The following is a 22509-nucleotide window of genomic DNA, read 5'->3' as shown; positions in this document are numbered from 1 at the left end:
AAAAAAATAAAAAAATATATTATAAAAAAAATATAACATTCACAGATTCCAGGAATTAGGATGTGCACATATCTTTGGAGGGGGCCACTGTACAACCCCCTCAGTCTGTTATTTGCAGCACTTTTATTCCTGACACCAAATTGTGTATCAGGTAGGATGCATTGAATAGCAAGTGACAGAAAAGCCAACTCACATTGGCTTTAACAACAAAGAAAGATGACAGGATTCAGTGGCTGAATGATGGCATCGAGGATGCAGGTTCATTCTACTTTGCTCTGCCATCCACGGTTTTGGCTTTAACCCACTTATCTTTATTGTTGTGCTATGATTGCCAGTGGCACTGGGAACTCTGCGCTTTTTCATTCACACAACAGAGAAGAAAGAGCCTGCCTTTCCATGGCATTAAAGATTAAGGAAGTCTATTTCCCAGAGCCCTCAACAAGGCTCTCCTTGAATCTCATTGACCCAAGTTGACTTAGGTTTGTCCATCCCTGAACCAAGCATTGACAAGAAGGTAAATTGACATAGTTTAGATGAATTGGGACATGTTGGGGAGTCAGTCACTGCCCAGGAAAACTCAAAACTTAGACTCTGCTATTAAGAAGGTTAAATCTAGGGGATCCCTGGGTGGCTCAGCAGTTTGGCACCTGCCTCTGGCCCAGGGCATGATCCTGGAGTCCCGGGATCGAGTCCCACATGGGGCTTCCAGCATGGAGCCTGCTTCTCCCTCTGCCTGGGTCTCTGCCTCTCTCTCTATGTCTATCATAAATAAATAAATAAATAAATCTTTTTTTTAAAAAAGGTTGAATCTAGGTCAAAACCAAATTTTCTTTCTTTTTTTAAAGATTCTCTTTGGGATCCCTGGGTGGCGCAGCGGTTTGGCGCCTGCCTTTGGCCCAGGGCGCGATCCTGGAGACCCTGGATCGAATCCCACGTCGGGCTCCCAGTGCATGGAGCCTGCTTCTCCCTCTGCCTGTGTCTCTGCCTCTCTCTCTCTCTCTCTCTGTGACTATCATAAATAAAAAAAAATAAAAAAAAATAAAGATTTTCTTTATTTATTCATGACAGACATAGAGAGAGAGAGGCAGAGACACAGGCAGAGGGGGAAGCAGGCTCCATGCAGGGAGCCTGATATGGGACTTGATCCAAGACCCCAGGATCATGCCCTGAGCCGAAGACAGATGCCCAACCGCTGAGCCACCTAGGCGTCCCTCAAATTTTCTTTCTTAAAGACACAAAATATACTAGGGGTAGACCATGACTAGGTGATATTTTGAGACATTAATTTACACATGATCTTTGCTCCCTGTCTTCCGTTTCCCCTTTCCCTACTCAAGTGGGGAGATAATTTGATACTTCTTTACTTAAGGGTGAGATACTTGAAATACATTTCCTGCACTTTCTCCAGCTTTAGTTTCTTTCTCTAACCTTAATATTTTTAGAGAAATTATTGGATTTAGGGAAAGAAACAAAAGGGACTGTGACTTGTGGGTGTACACAGTGTCTCAGAGAAGCAGGGCCTTTTCCCTAAGAAGGAGATTCACTCTGGCTGATAAGAGAAGAGAGTGAGGTTCGGTCCAAAGCACGAAGTACCATTCACTTTGTGGAAGCACCTTGGGCAGGTGGCAAGACTCAAAAGAGTGACAGTTGCATTGTGTGCTTAGGCAGATGAGACCCTGGGTGACTTCATATAAGACTGTGTCTCACTTCCTCCCATAGCAGGAAGGCAGTAGAGATTCACCAGATATAAAGAGCATGTAGACTGGAATGGCAGACATTTAAGAGGATACCCATGCAGATAGAAGACTTGATATTTTTGCTCTAGGGGTTGTCTCCCCGACTCTATCATTAACAGTTAAGGAGTTTGCTCGCTTTTTTTAAATTTGTGGGCTGAGATTCAGATCTGCTCCAATATTACATTTTAGTTTCTTTCCTGTTACAATTGTAACTTTTCTTGTATAGCTTTTGTATTTTCCTGAAGTTTTAAATTGCCTTTTCTAAAAAAAAAAAAAAATAAAAAAAAAATAAAAAAAAAATAAAAAAAAAAAAAATTGCCTTTTCTTAGGCAATTCTGTCTTCAATTTGAAGGCAGAGTGAATCTCCTTTTCTTATTTACTTATTCAGCCTCTTAAATTAGCTCCACACATTTTTGTTTTGCTTTGTTTTGATTTTAAGCAGGGAAGTAATGTGATCTAAGTTTTGAAAAGGGGCTCTGTGGAGACTGAAATGAGGGGGCAATGGTGGAAGCAAGGGAACAATTACATAATCCAAGCAAGAAATAATGGTAGTGTAGGTCAGAGAGGTGGTAGTGAGGATGATAAAAATGGATGAAATCAGTATATAATTTGGAGGCAGAACCATTGAAGGATTTTAATGAGTTACTCTGTCAAAAAGAATTTATTATGCTTCTACCATGTGCCAGGTGTAGTTCTAGATGTTGGGGTTAGGGTGGTAAAGGAGAGACTGAGTCTTTGCCTCCAAGCAATTTATATTCTGATGGGGTGGAGCTATAGGGAAATAGACAAATAAAAAAATGAATGAAATAATTTTATAAGCTGATAATGCCATTAAGAAGAGAAAATTTAGGGATCCCTGGGTGGCGCAGTGGTTTGGCACCTGCCTTTGGCCCAGGGCGCGATCCTGGAGACCTGGGATCGAATCCCACATCGGGCTCCCTGCATGGAGCCTGCTTCTCCCTCTGCCTGTGTCTCTGCTTCTCTCTCTCTGTGACTATCATAAATAAATAAAAATTTAAAAAAAAGAAGTTTCTCATTTCCTAAATTATAAAAAAAAAAAAAGGAAGAGAAAATTTAGTAATGTAATAGATGACCAGGGAGGTTGTTTACCTTTTTTTTTAAGCCAATGTTATTGAGATAAAATAGATATTAAACAAAATGAATGTTTTTTAACTATAAAGTTGGAGACACCTGGGTGGCTCAGTGGTTGAATGCCTGCCTTTGACTCAGGTCATGATCCTGGGATCCTGGAATCGAGTCCCGCCTCAGGCTCCCCATGGGGAGCCTGCTTCTCCCTCTGCCTATGTCTCTGCCTCTTTCTCTGTGTCTCTCATGAATAAAGAAATAAAATCTTAAAAAAAAAGCCCTCATAAAGTTTGATGAGTTTTGACTTATAAATATACCTGTGCAACCACCATCCACCATCAGTCCAGATATAGAACATTTCTCTCATCCCCGAATCTCCCTGGTGCCTCCTTGTAGTTTATTTTCCTTACTTTCTGCCAGGGTTCCAGACGAATGCTGATGTGCCTGGTGTCCCTATAGATTTGCTTTAAAGCTACTTTCTTTTTTTCATTTCTTTAAAAAATATTTTTTAATTTAAATTCAATTTAGTTAACATGTATTAGTTAAACAATTTAGTTAATATACTATTAGTTTTGGGGGTAGAATTTAGTGATTCATCAGTTGCATATAATACCCCGTGCTCATTACATCAAGTGCCCATCTCTCAATTACCCCATCTCCCATCCACCTCCCCTTCCCTAAATTTATTTCCTATAGTTAAGAGTTATTTATGGTTTACCTCTCTCTCTACTTTTATCTTATTTTATTTTTTCTACTCTTCTCCTATGTTCATTTATTTTATTAAATTCCACTTATGAAGGGTCCCTGGGTGGCTTAGTGGTTGAGCACCTGCCTTCGGCTCAGGTCATAATCCTAGGGTCCCAGGATCGAGTCCTACATCAGCCTCCCCACAGGAAGCCTCTTCTCCCCCTGCCTGTGTCTCTGACTCTCTGTGTGTCTTTCATGAATAAATAAATAAAATCTTTTTTAAAAATTCCATGTATGCATGAAATTTTATGGTATTTGTCTTTCTCTGACTGACTTATTCTGCTTAGCATAATACCCTCTACTTCTAGCCACGTTGTTGCAAATGGTAAGATTTCTTTTTTTATTTAAAATTTTATTTATTTGAGAGTGAGAGAGATCATGAGCAGGGAGAGAGGCAGAGGAGGCAGCAGACTCCCCAATGAGCAAGGAGCCCAATGCAGGGCTCCATCCCAGGACCCTGGAATCATGACCTGGGCCAAAGGCAGAAGCTTAACCAACTGAGCTGCCAGGTGCCCTGCAGATGGCAAGATTTTATTCTTTTTGATGGCTGAGTAATAATCCATTGTATATATACAACACATCTTTATCCATTCATCTGGCGATGGACATCTAGGCTCTTTCCATATTTTGGCTATTTGAACATTTCTGCTGTAAACATTGGGGGGGTGTGCCCCTTTGAATTCTTGGGATAAATACCTAGTAGTACAATTGCCGGGTTCTGGGGTAGCTCAATTCTTAGCTTTGTGAAGAACCTCCATACTGTTTTCCGCAGGGGCCGCACCAGTTTGCAGTCCCATTGACAGTGTAAGAGGGTTCCCCTTGAGGCTACTTATTTTTAGAGAAGATCACTTTTGGCTGCCATTAGGGAATTAATTGGAATGCACCTAGTTGGAGGGACATGAGAGGAGCAAGACTAGAGATGATGAGAGAAGTATACCAATAAAATAATAGAAATAATTAGCATTTATTGGACATTACTCAGTCCCAAGCATGGAGTGTTTTAAGTGTTTAGTGTTTTAATTTTAATTTAATCTCTATGACAAGCCCTGTGAGGTTACCCCTATTTTATAGAGGAGCAAACAAGGGTTCGGAGAAGTTAAGTCATTTGCACAAGATTACACAGCTAGTAAGTGGCAGTTGGGATTCCAGCCCACATACAATGCAATAGCACCATTTACGTAGTATTTACTACATGCCGGGCACTGTGCTAAGCACCTTAATATTCACCTTCATAGGTATTATTCCAGTTTTAATGAGGAGGAAACTAGAGGCCAGAGTGAATAAGTACATACCCTATAGGCAACTGGCAGAGCAGGTCCTTCTAGTTTTAAAATCCTATTCCTTGATGTGTCGTTGTTTATTTCAGCCCAGGGAGCGTCCCTGTACGCACACACCTGCTGCAGGGTTTTCTGGCCAGCAGCTGCGGTGTGGCTCGCTTCTGCTCCCTTGAACCTTCTGAAACCTCCCCTAACCAGCCTTGCTTGGGCCTCTCTTCCAGCTCTTTCTCTGCGAAGGCGGAGAAGCTTCTGTCATCTGCAGGCCTCCCCTTCCATAGGACGCCCCTGCCCTTCCCCTGAGGCCCAGCAGGCTCTCCAGTGAACCCCACAGGGGAGGTGGGAAAAGAGAGAGCGATCCAGAGTCTCATTTGAACATTTTTGAATGGGTCTTGCTTGTCCACATACAAGGTCTTTGCCCACAGGTCTTGCACATGTTGGTGCAATGGAACGGATGAGAGTTGGAGTCTGGTTACCTGCAAAACATCCTGGCTCCAGTCTGTGCGACCTCAGGTAAGTCATCTAACCCCTCAATGATCCAATGTCTTTTTCAGTAAAGTAGGAATAATAACACCTCCCCAAAGGGCTAGTAAAGCATCCATGAGGTGATGTACATGAAAACCTTTGAAAAGGAGAGATGGAGTCAGATAAAGGAGCAGGCAATTTGAGTCACAGGCCAAGCAAGAGAATGAGTACTCTGTCTTCTGGGCAATGGGGAGCCGTAGCAGTTTCTGGAAGAAGGTGGTTCTTTTCCTGGTCTTTCCCAAATTTCATTTGTCCATTCTGAATCCACCTAATTTCTTGGACTTTGGACCTCTGTCTACTGGCAGTGTCCCGCAGAGTCTCACTGTGAACTAGAAAAACAAGGAAACCATTGACAAGTAGCTGCAATAATAAGCGCCTGGAAAACAAGGAGGGGGGACAAGACAGAGGAGGACCTAGGGTGCCTCTTTAATAGGGGCTCAGACCTGGAAGCAGGAGCCCGAAAGAACCTCCCCTCCCATGGCAGAGCAGCTTCCGTAGGTCCTGGAACTTCTCACATTGGCTTCTGTTCTCCTTTACATGAAGAAAGAGAAGTTTGGGGACACCTGGGTGGCTCAGTGGTTGGGTGTCTGCCTTCGGCTCAGGGCGTGATCCGGGGTCCCAGGATCGAGTCCTACGTGGGGCTCCCTGCATGGAGCCTGCTTCTCCCTCTGCCTGTGTCTCTGCCTCTCTCTTTGTGTCTCTCATGAATAAATAAATATAATTTTAAAAAGAAAGAAAAAGAAATTTGCCAATCATAACCATCCTGCCCAGGTATATACTGGTCTCCTTGTTGCTTAGCAGGAAAATGCTCCAGATATTAAGGCTGGATAAAAATCTCTCTCTCTTTCTCTCTCTCTCTCCTCTCTCTCACTCTCTCTTCCCCTTTTCTTGTCCCTCCTTCTCATTCTTTACTTCTGAATGGTTAATGGATACATTTGGAAATAACTGTCACACTCTACAGCCTCTGGATTGCATACAACAGATCATATTCTTATTGCAGGATTCAGTTTCAGCTGCATGCCACAGACGCCAAAATTAACAGTGGATTACACAAGACAGATATTTCTTTCTTCCCTTGTGGAAAAACCTGGCATGGTATGTATGGTATCTCCTCTCTATTGATTTGTCAGGGGCTCAGATGTTTTTAGGCTTCCTGCTCTGCTATCCTACAGTCCAAGATGGCTCTAAGCAGTGGAACGGGGAAAGGACAGGTCTCTATCCCGTAAGGGCAGAGCACAGATGTTTTGCACATCTTGCTCGTGCTCACATACCTTGGCCAGAACTTAGTCACATTGTCAGAAGCTACAAGGCAGGCTGAAATTGTGGTTCTCATTCTGAGTAGCCAGGCATTCAGCTAAAAATCCAATTATCGTGGACAAAGGGGAGAATGTATGTTGTGGGAAAGCTGGCAGTCTCTGCCACACAGAGTAAGTCAATTCTCTTGGAGGATCTTCAGCAACAGCTTCTTCCTTTATGTAGTCTTTGGTGTGTGATGGGTTTAATAATTACACTCCTGAATCTATGGGTCAAATGATTGGAATGTCTCTAGGAGACTCCAGGAATTCTTTTCTTAGGTACTCAGCTCTCTCTTAACAGCAGAGAAGTGAGAAGAGTTTGGAGACATTTCTTAGAATCAATTAGCTTTGGTCTTCAGGTTGATTGCTTTGCAGGATAGAGATCCTTACCTTTTGTTTTAAAATAGTTTTGTTGAGGTATAATTGACAAAATTCACTTCTTAAATTTTATGTAAGTGTACAGTTCCATATTTTTTTTACTCAATTTATACTGTTTGTACAACCATCACACAATCCAGTAATAAAAAAAATGTTCTTCATCCAGAATGTTCTCTTGTGCCTAAAGTCAGTTCCCACTTCCACTGATGTACTTTCCATCTCTATAGAGACCACCTTTTCTGGAAATCCTGTATAAATGGAATTATACAACATGTAGTCTTTTGTGTCTGGCTTTTTTTACTTAGAATAATGTTTTGGGGCTTATCCATGCTGCTGCATAGCTCAATAGTTCATTCTTTTTTATTGCTGAGTTGTATTCTATAATGCGGACATACCACATTGTATCCATTAACCAGTGGTGGACACTTGGATTGCCTCCAGTTTGGAACTAATGTAAATAAGGCTGTTGTGAAATTCAAGTAGCCTTCATGTGAACACATGCTTTCATTTCACGTAGGAGTGGAACTGCTGTATCATATGATATGTTTAACTTTTTAAGAAACTGCCAAACTGTTTTCTAAAGACTTTATGTCATTATACATTCCCACCAGCAATGTGTGAGAGCTCTGTTTTCTCTACATCCTCACCAACCCTTAGTATTGCCAGTCTTTTAGATTACAGTCATACCAGTATGCATGCAGTGGGATCCCTTTATGTTTTTTTTTAAGGTTTTATTTATTTATTCATGAGAGAAAGAGAGGCAGAGACACAGGCAGAGGGAGAAGCAGGCTCCATGCAGGGAGCCCGACGTGGGACTCGATCCTGGGTCTCCAGGATCACTCCCTAGGCTGAAGGCGGCACTAAACCGCTGAGCCACCCGGGCTGCCCCCCTTTATGGTTTTAATTTACATTTCCCTGATAATTAATGATATTGAGCACACGAAAAGTTATAAATCTTCCTCTAAGCACAGCTTTAGCTGCATCCTATAAATTTTTTTTGGTTTTTTTTTTTCGTTTTGTTTATATTTTCATTCAACTCAAGATCCTTTCTAATTTCCCACGTGATTTTTTCCTTTGACCTAAGGATTACTCATACCTGTCTTGTTTAATTTCCAAACATTTGAAGGGCTTTCAAATTTTTTCTTGCTGTTGAATTCCAATTTAATTTCTCTTGTTGTAGAACAATCTTTGTATGACTTCAATCTTTTAAGTTTTACCAAGATTTGGCCTAGTATATTGTTTATTCTAGAAAATGTTTCATGTGTGCTTAAAAATAAAATGATTCTATTTGTTGAGTATTCTATAGCTACCAGTAGGTGAAATTGGTTGATAATGTTCAAGTCTCCTTATCTTACCAATTTTCTGTTTTATCAGCACTCAAGAGAGGAACATCTAAATATCCAACTCTAATTCTTCAGTGGTCTATTTTTCCTTTCAGTTCTGCTCATTTTGTTTCCTATTATATTAGGGTTCAGTTATTCGGTGCATGTGCATTATAAATTTTATAACTTCTAGATGGAATGACATTACAAAATGTCTCTATTTGTCTCTGGTAATATTTGTATTTTTAAAGTCACTTAATATAGCTATTCAAGCTCTCTTACAATTACTATTTGTATATATATCTTTCTTGATCTTTTTACTTTCAATCTGTTTATGTTTTGGGATCTAAAATATGTCTCTTACAGGGGCACCCGGGTGGCTCAGTTGGTAGAACATACAACTTTTGATGTCAGGGTTATGAGCGTAAGCCCCGCATTGGGTATAGAGCTTACTCACATAAATAAATAAATAAATAAATAAATAAATAAATAAATAAATAAAATGTCTCTTATAGACTGTGTATAGTTGGGTCTTGTTTTTGTATACAGTCCCACAATTTCTACTTTTGATTGGAAAGTTCAGTTCACTTACAGTAATGTAGTTATTGTTATTGGGATTTCTTTTGAGAGAGAGCATGCGCCATGTGTGCATGAGTGGGGCTGGGAGGGGCAGAGGAGAGGGATTGAATCTTACGCAGACTGCAGTGAGTGCAGAGCTCATCGCAGAGTTCAATCCCGTGACCTGAGCCAAAGTCCCAAGTCAGATGCTTAACCAACTGAGACACCCAGATGCCCCTCAGTGTCATTGGATTCCTATCTGTCATTTTGCTATTTATTTTCTTAGGTCTTATGTCATTTTTCCTCTTTCCTCATTTATTGTCATTTCATAAGTTAAAAGAGTTTCTAGTATACCATTTTTTCAAAGATTTATTTATTTATTCATGAGAGCCACAGATTGAGAGGAGAGACAGAGACATAGGCAGAGGGAGAAGCAGGCTCCTCGCAGGGAGCCCGATGCGGGACTCGATCCCGGATCTGGGGATCACAACCTGAGCCAAAGGCAGGCGCCCAACCGCTGAGCCACCCAGGCATCCCTAGTATACCATTTTAATTCCATTAATTTTTATAATTTTTTTTTAGATTTTATTTATTTATTCATGAGAGACACAGAGAGTGAGGCAGAGATACAGGCAGAGGGAGAAGCAGGCTTCATGCAGGGAGCCTGATGTGGGACTTGATCCCAGGGCCCCAGGACCATGCCCTGGGCCCAAGGCAGGTGCTAAACCACTGAGCCACCCAGGGATCCCTAATTCCATTAATTTTTAAAGACTTTTAAAAATGCTATTTCCTAAATAATTAGAGCAGTGGTTCTCAACTGTGGGCAATATTCTTCCCCTATTCCTGCTAAAGGATATCCAGAAATGTCTGGAGACATTTTTCATTGTCACAGCCTGGCAGGGCATTCAGAGGTCAATCACTTGTCAAATTAGCCTGGGTTTTAGCTTTCAGCTTGGCTCCCACCTTCTCCCCACCATGTGAGTAGTGCTCCAAGCCAGCTGCCTGTGTGTGGAGAGCTTAGTCCAGCCTTTCTGTGGCTCTCTTACTTCCGGGACCTCACTGCTAAATTTCTGGCTGGTCTGCTGCTTGCCTCAAGTGGGGTCATAAGCTGAGGTTAGAAGAGCTATGAGTTTTCCCTGTTCCTGTCCTACCAAGTTTGCTGCTTTGCTGATAATGCTGCGGTGTCTTTCTGTCTTCTACCTGAAATGAAGCCTGCCCCCTCAGGCCGCAACGATGCTAATTTTCCGGGCAGCTCTGCCAGTCAAGCCTGTTGAGCTCCAGTGGGGAATGGGAGGGAATGGCCCCAGGCAAGGAGGTCACTAATTCCTGCTGATCTCATTTGAAGAGCTAAAGGTTTTTCATGAATAAATGATTCTCAATTTGTTGTTTACCTTTGGTTAATTTGTTTCTGACAGTTTTGTCCAATTTTACACTTGCTTTTGGAGGAAAGGATTTGTTCATCTCTTCATTCCATAGTTGGAGGTTCCCCCACTACTTCGGAGTTAAAGTTTGCATCCTGAAACCTGGCAACTTTAGAGCAGCACCTTCACCTCCAAAAGGGTAAATAGTGTCCTTAGGGAAAATCTGGGTCCTTGTGAGTTAGGGACAAATGGGGGTAGGCAGGGCTAGGTAGGGGCCCATGGAAGTAGGCTCACAAAAATCCCCAAATGCTGAAGTGTAAAGAAACCAGAGATAAAGGAACAAGCCAGAGCACCCTGCCCTAAGGTGTGTGTGGGGAAGGTGTCTTATTAGGAGAGTCATCTGTGACCGACAAAGAATAACCAGATCCCAAAGAAGAAGTAAGGCCTTAAAGACGTTACCACTAGTCCTTACTCCATGGTGATATCAGTAGATAATGTTGCAAGGATTTAGGTTCGCTGGTTGGCTTCCAATAAAAGACCAATCATACAAACCCTCAGTGGCAACCTGTTGGGACCCCTTTCACTCCTGAGAGCTTTCTCTGTATCTTTACTTAAACTTCCATCCTTCACTCACTCTCCTGTGTCTGTGAGATTCATTCTTCGACTCCGTGAGACAAGAACCAAGCTCTCGTATCATGCGTTTCTCTGGAAAGCACAGAAAACTAAAGGTAGCTCTTTTTTTTTAAAATAAATTTTTATTTCTATCTAAGTCATTTTATTTTTTTAAAGGATTTATTTATTTATTTATTTATTTATTTATTTATTTATTTATTTATGAGAGACACACACACAGAGAGAGAGAGAGAGAGAGAGGCAGAGACACAGTGGGAGAAGCAGGCTCATGCAGGGAGCCCGATGTGGGACTCGATCCTGGGACTCCAGGATCATGCCCTGGGCATAGGGAGGCGCTAAACCACTGAGCCACCCAGGGATCCCTAGAAGTTCTTTGAAGACTGTAGTCCCTCTTCTACCAACAATCAAGTACATTTTTGGTGATGGGGGAGCAAAGGGAGAGGGAGAGAGAGCGCCTTAAAAGTGGAGCCCAACACAGGGCTTGATCTCGCGACTCTGAGCTGAAATCCAATTGGAACACTTAAGTGACTGAGCCACCCAGATGCCCCAGGCAAGTATTTTTGACCTTTGGTTCAAAACAACTAATTCTGAGCCCCAACCAGGGCTCTGATCCAAGTGATGTGATTTTTTGGAGTAGTGTTGTTGGGGCCCAGAGCCAATGCAAGAAAGAATTCTTGAGACATCTTGGTTGTAAAAAAGTGGTGTTACTGAAGCATGGGGACAGGACCCACAGGCAGGAAGAGCTGCTGTACCCCCTCCCCCTCCAAACTGTGAGGAGCAATTGATTAGATTCTTTGGGGTTGGGGGAAGTAATGATAAGGGAAGTTCCAAAAAGATTTTCATATGCTAAAGGAGACCCGGAAGATCCTAGAGGACTTGCTATAGTCAAGCTAAGGTGGTTTTTCCCTCTAAGCAAGACATTCACATTAAGACAGTTGGGAGCTTCCTGGATGAACCTTCTACTCTGTCTGCCTCAAATATTTGTCAATGGGCTGCAGGTTATAAGGACATTTAAGTTTACCTACATTTCCTTCTGCTTTGTTTCTCACATCACAGGTAGCACAAGCCCCTCAACTGGCTGGTTTAATATCCAAGGAACTAGCTTCCTAAAGTTTTATATTTTAACTTGTTGGTTTCCCCCATTGACCCATCTTCCCCTATGTGTGCACGCTCGCACACACACACACACACACACACACACACACACACACATACGATGTAGGAAAAGACAGTAGGGTTCTGATCAGGGAACACAGGGCTAGCTGAGGACAAGGCACGAGCTTGAGGCAGCACATGGACAAGTCCCAAAGGGACATTCCTCTATGGACTCAACTGCCTCAATGTTCATACTTTGTTAAGAGCAGAAGGCGATTCTAGCCCGACCCCCAGGAGCCTGTAAGTCTACTTTAACATATAAAAATTCCTTTAGAAATTTCCTTTATCTCTAAACCCCCAAGATGCATTTTGGCAATCATCCCCCAAGCACATGGCCCACTGATACACATCGGAAGGGTCTCATGATTCATGTTTTATTAGATGGTAATAAGTGACCTTTCCCCAACAATAGCCAGCTACCTCAAGGTCCTGGAAACCTTGCTTCCTAAATTCTTTAGAGAATACACTATCCTCAAACCCCTCCCAACTCCCTGGTCACCCCTCAGCCACCCCTCACAGGCCTGGGACAGCAGCTCTTCCTGCCCCCAGGGTCCTGTCCCCCTTGCTTTAATAAAACCACCATTTTGCACCAAAGAAGTCTCAAGAATTCTTTCTTGGCCATTGGCTCTGGACCTCACCTATATTTCAAAACTTCATCAGGTCTGGTTATTCTTTTTTGGTCATAGGTGATTGTCACAAGATAAAGATCACCCCCCCCCCCACTCCCAACACCTAGGGTGGGGTGGTCTGGTTTATTCCCCTATCTCTGGTTTCCTTACACTACACATCTTGGGAATTCCTGCGAGCCTGATCACACAGCCCCTTACCTATCTCCTCTCCCTACCAGTCCTGCCTGTTCCTTACTCAATATGCTTGGAGGATGATTCTTAATGAGTATCTTGGGCGGGGGAGTGGGGGGTGGTGGTGGAATGGAGCCTCCAAAGGAATTTCTGTATGTTTAGAGTAGACTCACAGCATCCTGGAGGGTCAGGCTAAGACCCTCAAAGTGTCAACACCAAGGTGCCCCGATGTAGGCCCTAGATGAGGCTCTGAAGACATTCTCTTCCAAGTGCCAAAAGTCCAGGGCCATACCTTATTCATTCATTCAACTGGTTTGTGTTGAAGCACCTACTGGAGCCCAGTTCTATGCTGGGGGCTGCGGATATGATGGTGAACATGCCACAGTTCCCACCCTCGAGGAACTTTTAGTATCTAGGGAGCAGACAGAAATAAGCATTTATATTAAAGTGTAGGGGGGCAGCCCAGGTGGCTCAGCAGTTTAGCGCCTCCTTCAGCCCAGGGCCTGATCCTGGAGACCCGGGATCGAGTCCCATGTTGGGCTCCCTCTGTCTGTATCTCTGCCTCTCTCTCTCTCTCTGTCATGAATAAATAAATAAAATCTTAAAAAAAATAAAAAATAAAAAAATAAAGTGTAGGGGTTCCTGGGTGGCTCAGTGGTTGAGTATCTGCCTTTGGCTCAGGGCATGATCCCCAGGTCCTGGGATCAAGTCCCACATTGGGCTCCTCTCAGGGAGCCTGCTTCTCCCTCTGCCTGTGTCTCTGTCTCTCTCTCTGTGTCTCTGGTGAATAAATAAATAAAATCTTCCATAAAAAAAATATATATATATATATATTAAAGTGTGATGAGCTCAATGACAGAGGTACAGACTGTTAAGGGGAACTCCTATAAGACGGGAACACTTAGTCTAGACCAACTAGGGGATCAGAGAAGACTTCTTGGAAGCAGGAATGTCTGAACCAAGTCGAAAGAATGAGTTGAGTTGGGCAGGCAGCTAGTTGACACTGTATTGTTCACAGATGTTCCAACTGAGTCAAGTTTAACTCAACTTCCCACCCACTCATCTTTCTTCTAGATCGCCCTCTGCCTCCTTGCTTCACTCTATCTATGTAATTTGCTTTGTGATCTTCCAGGAATGCCAGCTGACTTTCATATTTATTGGAGGCAGATAGATTTAGAAAGATCAGTATGCAGCAGTTAAAACAATCTTTGACCTGATGATTGAGAAACAAAATCCCTATTTCCTGGCAGCATCTGAGCATGTTGTGTAAAACCAGTTGACAGACCATCTAAAGAAGAGATTCATGCCCTTCATGAAGGCTGGACTAGATAGCCCTGAAATTCTAGTTCTGGTCTACTATTGATTAACTGGGTGATGTCAGGCAAGTTTCTTAACATCTCTGGGCTTCCTTGTTTGTTTGTTTGTTTCTTTTAGTGTAAAGGGAGGGGTAAGTCAGTCCTCAGTTACCTTCCTCCTCTAACATGAAGTGAATTTGGTTATTTTGCAAAGCTAACTAGAAATGATCTAGAATGGGTGGTGTCATGAAAAGCAAGCCGAGATCCCTACTCAAAGGAGAAAGCATCTACCTCCAGTGCCAGGGTAGGGTTTAGGAATGGAACTCAAGGGCTGGCAATCTACCCCCAGCAGCTCCCAGGCTTACCCCATACTTTTTTCTCAGAGGTCTCTTTCTTGCATGTTGTTGAAGAAGACTTCCATTGCGTCCCTGTAGATTGTACCTATTCATAAATGTTACTGATTGAAGCAAATCAATCTGTCCATAGGGACAGACAGCAAGAGGCAGATATTGACTGTTTCATATCCCCACACTCACTACTCTATCAAGTTATGGTACACACTCTCTCTCACTAGCTTTCTTGGAAGAACCCCTGTGTCTAACTGGAACTAGGAAAAACCTATATGGTAAAGTGAGGTAGACCCACTCTATGGTCTCCTAAAGGGGTCCAGATGCTATATGGAAGTTTATGCTAAATGCACTGGTGACCAATATAACGTCAAGTCCTGACAAATCCCACAACAGATATGAATACAAAGATGTTAAGTAAGCTTGAAGATTCAACTCAACATTTCCAGTTTCTAATTTCTAGTTTTAGGATAAATGGCTTTCCTATTGACAGTCCTGCTGGGAGTGAAAAATGGTAGACAACCTTTTCATTCAGCATAAGCTCAGAGTTCTGATATGATCCAGGGAGCAGGGGAGGAGTAGCCCAAGAATGTGAGACATCCATAGCCAATAGCACGTGTTGGGGGGGTAGAGGGAATGGACAAGCAATGTCAGGTTGGTTTTCATACCTTTTGGGGAAAATTAAATGTGAATGGCTGAGCTGTTCATAAGTGACAATGATACAAGGAAGTGTTTACCACAGACTCATCCTAGCCTGCCAGTGGTGGTATCTTTTTGTCTCTCCAGTAGAAAAGGATACCTTTAAGTTAGTGTCAGGTCACTAGCTCTTTCAAAGTAGGAGTCTCCTACTGCCCTAGGTTTGAAAGCCTTCAGTAAGATAGGAGAAAAAGAAAATAATACTAGCAGCCAACATTTGTTGAGCCCTTTCTATGTGCCAACTGCTGGGGTGAGTATTTACATACATTATCATCTTTGGACTTACGGAGATTTATTTCTCATATTTTGTAGAAGAGGAAACAGACTCAGAGAGGTTGCATAACTTGTTCAGAGTCACACAGACAATAGCCCTGATCTGAGCCAAGTTTGTCTGGATGGCACTCTGTACTTTGTTCGTGAGCAAATACAGGGGTCACTGTCCTCTCAGGGCTGGAACACCCCATTGCTCAAGTGGCCACTTCTGCCTTTCCTCAGGGTTCATGACACCTCCCCATCTCAGATCATCATGTCTCACATGTCACCATGAGTACAATGAGGATAATTATATCTTGCTTCTCAGAGTCATTCTGAGGATTAAGAGAGAACATGTTAGCAAAGAGTTTCCCTCAGAGCAGAGCATCATGATAAGCTTGGGCTAAATGGTAGTTTTAAAGACAATCAGTCCTATTCCTGATTCTTTGGGGCCTCCATTACCTGTGTCTGTTTTTGTCTACTTCTTTGCTCTAAGCCAATTCCCCTTGAAAGTTAGGATGCCATAATTTTTTGTTTTAAGAGAGGGAGATGTGGGGAAGGGACATAGGGAGAGGAAGAGAGAGAATCTTAAGCAGCCTCCAAGACCAGCTTGGAGTTCAGCCTCACAACCCTGAGATCATGACCTGAGCTGAAATCAAGAGTAGGACCCTTAACTGACTGAGCCACCCAGGTGCCTCCCCTCCCCTCCCTCTCCCATAAATTTTCTTTTAATTGGTCTTTGGAGTAGGCTTTCATTTTTGTTTTATTTATTTTTTATTTTTTAAAATATTTTATTCATGAGTGACACACAGAGAGAGGCAGAGACATAGGCAGAGGGAGAAGCAGGCTCCCTGGAGGGACCCTGATGTGGGACTCAATCCCAGGACCCCAGGATCATGCCCTGAGCCAAAGGCAGATAGATGCTCAACCACTGAGCCACCCAGGTGTCCCTTATTTTCTTTTCTTTTCTTTTTTTTTTTAAGATTCTATTTAAATCTTTTTTTTAATTTTTTATTTATTTATGATAGTCACGTTGAGAGAGAGAGAGAGGCAGAGACATAGGCAGAGGGAGAAGCAGGCTCCATGCACCAGGAGCCTGATGTGGGATTCGATCCCAGGTCTCCAGGATCGCGCCCTGGGCCAAAGGCAGGCGCCAAACCGCTGCGCCACCCAGGGATCCCTATTTTCTTTTTTTAAAGACTTTGTTTATTAATTTGACAGAGAGAGAGAGCACAAGCAAGGGGAGTGGTAGGCAGAGAGAGAGGGAGAAGGAGAAGCAGGCTCCTCCTTGAGCAGGAAGCCTGATGTTGGTACTGGATTCCAGGCCCCTGGGACCATAACCTGAGCCAAAGGCAGATGCTTAACCAACTGAACTACACAAGAGCCCCTGGAGCAGGCTTTTAAAACTCCAGTTGTCTAGGGGTACCTGGCTGGTTCAGTTGGTGGAGTATGTGGCTCTTGATCTCTGGGTTGTGAGTTTAAGCCCCATGTTGAGCATCGAGTTTGCTTAAAAACATCCAATTTTCTAACCACTGCCCATCTCTCATTCCCATGAAACCAAAATGGTTTGCAAATTCATAAATATGCTGGGTTCTTCGTTGCCCCTGCATCGTTCATTTACTTTTAGAAAGGTTGTCAGTGGGAGCCTGGGGAGACTAGGAGTCCAATTTCCATAAGGAGGATCTTCAGGTCAGGTTAGAATCAACCTCGCTTTTCAATCTCTATTCTGGAGATCAAAACTTATCCTAGACAACATTTGCAGTAGGGGAGACCTTGTCCCAGAATGTCTTCTACACCCAAGCCCTTCCAGTTAGCTATTTGAGGGTCCCTTTAAGCATCATTTACTCTGGAAAGCCTTCCTGGATCCCTCCCATGTGAGGTGACTATTTGCTCAGTTCCCATAGCCTGCATGCTTGTCATCCTTTACTTATTCACCTGAAGCTCTTCCTCTATAGACTCTGTGCTCCTTGAGGTCGGAGACATTGTTTTCATTTCCGTACTCCATCCATAGCACCATGCCCTGCTTATAGGAAGTTTTCAATCATGTTTGTGGGGCAAATGTCACACTTAATTTGCTTTCTGAGGGAAAAGTGCATTGTCAGGTGTATTTTCTGATTATTCTTGAGCAGATTTCAAAATGAGTGCTCAATTATACATTTAGTAAACCTTCCCTGTGCTGTCGATCCTGAGGTCTCATCTGTTTTTCCCTTTTGACCTTAAGGTTTGCTCATACCTTGACACAAATGAACAAACAAGCAAAACGTGCACGCATACATTTTTATTGTTTTTCCTTATTATATAAGCAATATATGCTTATCATAAGACATTATAACACGCGAATAACAAAAAAAGGAGGAAATGATAATAAATGTAGTTCTACCACTGAGAGATAACCACTATTAATATTTTTTGGACCACAAATGCAGACTTTTCTTTATGTATGTATATGCTTTTAAAATAGGTTGCAAAAAAAATAAAATAAAATAAAATAAAATAGGTTGCAGTGTTCATATGATACTTTTTCTCTTAATATATATATATATTTTAATATATATTTAAGTACTATATATGTTTTATGTCATATAGAGATCACATCGTTTTTATTGTGTTAATATGCCACATTTTCTTTATTGTTGGCTGGCTGCATTCTCTTCAATTCTTAGCAATTATCCACAACACTGCAAGGTGGTTAAATGTGTAAGTTGTTATTCTATTGTTACCTTAAGATAAATTTTTGAGAATAAAAATACTGGTCCAATGGGCATACATAATTTATATGGGTTTAAAAGTTTTTAAACTTTTTTAAAGGTTTATATGGGTTTTTAATGAGCTACCAAATTCCCCTTAGGCCTTGATGGTCCGGAGTTGTTGTTAACCTTGGACACTGATGTTAAAAATAAAACAAAGCAAATAAGACACTTGCTTATTGCAAAGTCATTCTTGTTTTACTTGGCATTTCTTTTTTTTTTTTTTTTTTTACTTGGCATTTCTTTAAACACTGGGGAGGTTACATTTCTTTTCCTATGTGTATGGATGCTTTCCTGATTTGTAAAGTGAGCATTCTCATCCTTTGTTTTTCTTTTCTTTTTAAAATTTATTTATTCATGAGAGACACACAGAGAGAGACACAGGCAGAGGGAGAAGCAGAGCCTGATGTGGGACTCCATCCCAATCTGATCCTGGGGATCCTGGGCCAAAGGCAGATGCTCAACCACTGAGCCACCCAGGTGTCCGCAGTTTTTCTTTTCAGTAATTTGAATGTCTTGTTTCATATAGGTGAGAGATCAGCACCCAGGATCCCTTGGAATAAAAGCCCATTTTGTAATGATAGGTGTTAAATGAGGTTTTGCAGAAAAGACTTTTCTGGGGTTACTTTTGATGCAGGCAGTTTGGGTCCGAGCACTCAGAGGAGGTCCTACAGGACCAGCCAAGAGAATCCTTGGCTTCTCCTGGGATAGAAACCCAAGGCAAGCTGCAGAAGTGAAAGCAGAGTTTATTGAATAGTGTGAGTGATGGAGAATAGTGGATGAGTGTCTGGGAGACTCAGAAAGGAAAGGAGTCTCATCATAACTTGGGGTTAAGAGTTTATATTGGGGTCTAGGGTACGTGTACCTTTAGGAATCCAGTGTAGGGTCAATCAAAGGCAAGTGTCAAGTGTCAGATGGGTGTTATCTCATAAATCACTGAAGGTAGATGATGTTGATGCCAACCTCAGCCAAGGTTTATTCAAAGCTAATGTCCTGGAACATGTTTGGGATCCAGCTCTTCTTGGATGTTATCCAGTGTTTGGGGCCTAGGACAAAACACAGAGAATGATTAACTTTCTTGCTTCCCCTTGAAGTAGGAACATAGCTTCTTTGGCTTCTTCAGAGACAAACTATAGAACACGAGTAAATGGGGCCTAGCAGAAAAATAGCAGAGACTGAGCCTTTCTGAAATAGAGTCCTTTCAGCTTCCCTACCTCACTTTGGTTATTAAAATTCATGTCTGATTTATTAAAGTTGCAATTAAAAACATTTTTCTTATTTAATTTTTTTAAAGATTTTATTTATTTATTCATGAGAGACACACAGAGAGAGACAGAGAGAGACAGAGAGAGAGAGAGGGAGAGAGGCAGAGACACAGGCAGAGGGAGAAGCATGCTCCATGCAGGGAGCCCGATGTGGAACTCGATTTCGGGTCTCCACGATCATGTCCTGGGTCGAAGGGGGCCCTAAACCACTGAGCCACCCAGGCTGCCCAAACATTTTTCTTTAATAATTTATTCGATTTATAGACCTTATTTTATCCACACTATTTAGCCAATTTTATTAGTTTTTAAGGGGGAGTTTGATTAATATTGCATTCTGCTATTTAAACTCCCTTGAGAAATTTGAACTGCATCAGTAAATTAACATATTTAGGGGTGCCTTGGATGCTCAGTCCATTGAGTATCTGACTCTTGATCTCAGCTCAGGTTTTAATCTCAGTGTCCTGAGTTCAAGCTTGGCATTGGGCTACACACTGGACATCAGGCCTACTTTAAAAAAAAGAAGAGGAGGGATCCCTGGGTGGCGCAGCGGTTTAGCGCCTGCCTTTGGCCCAGGGCGCGATCCTGGAGACCCGGAATCGAATCCCACGTCGGGCTCCCGGTGCATGGAGCTTGCTTTTCCCTCTGCCTGTGTCTCTGCCTCTCTCTCTCTCTCTCTCTCTGTGTGTGACTATCATAAATAAATAAATAAATAAATAAATAAATAAATAAATAAATAAATAAAAAAGAAGAGGAAAATTAACATATTTAATTCTCTCTGATAAACAAACCTTAAAATAAGCCTTATAAATCAAATAGCAACATATAAATATGGCTCTATCTCAAGCCCACAAGTACTACAAGAAGGCTCTTTCAATATCTCTATGCCAGATAAGAGGATCTCGTACAGTCCCCTAACTCTGTATTTGAGTGTGCAACCTCTAATTGTCACATCTGACTTAAGCCTGCCAACCCACCCATGTTGATTCACAAACTGAGTGGATCTAATAGATCATTTCCAGTTATACTATAAGCTGTATTATTTTCATATTTTTCCTATCTGCAATGCTACAAATCTTACAGATATTCAAATGACCCTGTTTAGATTCTGTTAAATTGACCTCTGCCTTACTCAAGGGTAACAATTCTAAGGTCATTTTTGTAACAACAGAATGACAAATTACGTCTTGTTTTGTTTGTTTTGTTTCTGCAAGGCAGATAAAACAAGATAAATACAAAAGTTCTAAAGTTAGTTGAGTAAGTAATCACTGACAACTATCCAGGTTTAACTCAACCACAGAGTCCTCCTTCCTTCTTCTTTGCCTCTCTCTTAGGCAAATCACCACAATCACATATTATCAGTTGACTTATAAATGTTGAATCCCCAGTTGATGCCTAAGGAAGCTAAGGAATGCCTATGTGATGAGATGAAGTGAGGTGAATGATGTAGGCATGCGACGTAGTGCTAGGCTATCTTGATCTTCTTATGATGCTTAGAAGGAGGACCATCTGCTTCCAGACAGAGGTTGACCAAGGGTAACTGAAACCACAGAAAGTGAAAGCATGGATAAGGTTGGGACTGCTGTAATGGAGTTCCACCTGAGGCAAGTGGCCAGTTGACCTCCCTGCTAATTTGTCTTTAGCTATACTTGGACTATGAACTTAGTGAATATAGAATTCAGAATCAGTAGGTTCTGATAATTCTGTGGAATAAAATCAATTTTGATGAAAGTGGAAAGAATAATTCAGATAGGGAAGAAGTTGGGTGGCTGTGTGGTCAGTCAGAACACCATCACGTCGGGAACTGGTGAGCCTTGTTGAGACTTGGGGAATAAGTGGTTTTTATCAACAGTAGAGACAAAGGGAAGACCAGTGGCATTGAAAATTGCATGTTATCCCTAACGGAACATGCTCTCTGAGGGGCAGTCCATTGTAACCGTGAAGCTCACGGTCCCTGGAGCCAGCTTTTCTCGGACTGAATGTTGTTGGTTCCACCACTTACCAACTGCATCAGCTTAGGCATGGAATTAACTTTTCCGTGCTTTGGTTTTATTAAATGGGAAGATTAAAGGAGATGATGTACACAAAATGCTTAAAGCTGTGTCTGATGTTTGCTAAGATATACACTATTGTCATCCACTGCTGATTGTGGAATGGCTTACTTCTCCTGAAGTAGATAGGAAAGAAACCCAACCAGCAGCTTGTTAAGAAGCTGGCATAAAGAGGGAGAAATCTGTAATCTTTTGGGGGTAGTAAAGGGCATTAAGTTTTTTTCAGCCCATTCAGACAGGATTCCTTTCAAACAATCAGGAAATGCTTACACAGCATCTATCAGTTGCCAGACACTGGTGTATGTGGGTTACAAATACTAACTCACTTAATCTTCCCCGATACCCCTTCACTGTTATTAACATGCCCATTCTACAGATGAGGAACCTAAAGAGAGGAGAGCGGGCTTCCTAGGGCAGCAGGTAGGCTCTGCCCACCTCCTCGCTCAGACAGGACTGTAAGTGCAGAGCGATTGACCCACACAGGCTGGAGCCCAACACCAACCAGCGGTGCCAAACATCTGCTCACCAGCTTGCGCTGTTTAACTCTTCCCTTCATCAGATGGGTGCAAGAGAAGTTACAACTTCCTTGCCCAAGTTGGTTTAATGTGCACAGAAGTTCATTTTCTTCTTAGGATTATAATGCTGGGAGGAAGAAAGCACCTGCAGCCTTCAGGCCACTGCTCTGCCCCAGCTCTCTGCTGAACCCACCCCGGGGTAACTAGGTCCCCCTTAGTTATACTGGAAACATTGACTGTACTTGGCACTTTGAGGGGTCGGGGGCGCTTGTAGCAAATGTAGAAATAAGAATTAAATTTGGTAATTTCCTGATTAGCCCGTAGTGTGTTTCATTTTGAATGTATATTATTGGCCTTGGCAAAGTTTTCTTCTCTTTCTGGAACTTCTGGAGCTACAAAGATTAAGTTTAGTAAGTGCAGCGTTGTTTTGTTAGTGAGAAGCAGAGGAGGGGGACTTCTGTAGGCAATCAACAC

General features: G+C 42.2%; 1 long non-coding RNA gene across 2 annotated transcripts; it reads left to right on the top strand.

Annotated features, from left to right (window-relative positions):
- The first annotated feature begins 5234 nt into the window (after window positions 1-5234).
- LOC144323239 (uncharacterized) lies at window positions 5235-12017 on the top strand. 2 transcript variants are annotated; one of them, XR_013388678.1, is made up of 3 exons: window positions 5235-5356; window positions 6369-6463; window positions 11972-12017. It is a non-coding gene; the product is annotated as an uncharacterized LOC144323239 (long non-coding RNA). The 2 variants fall into 2 exon arrangements; XR_013388677.1 differs by lacking the exon at window positions 11972-12017 and having other exon boundaries at window positions 6369-10311.
- The last annotated feature ends 10492 nt before the right edge of the window (window positions 12018-22509 follow it).

This window comes from Canis aureus, chromosome 11, assembly GCF_053574225.1.
Source record: "Canis aureus isolate CA01 chromosome 11, VMU_Caureus_v.1.0, whole genome shotgun sequence".
In the NCBI taxonomy this organism is placed as follows: Eukaryota; Metazoa; Chordata; class Mammalia; order Carnivora; family Canidae; genus Canis; species Canis aureus.
Note: the sequence above shows the minus strand (reverse complement) of the source record. Positions and strands in the feature narration are given on the sequence as shown.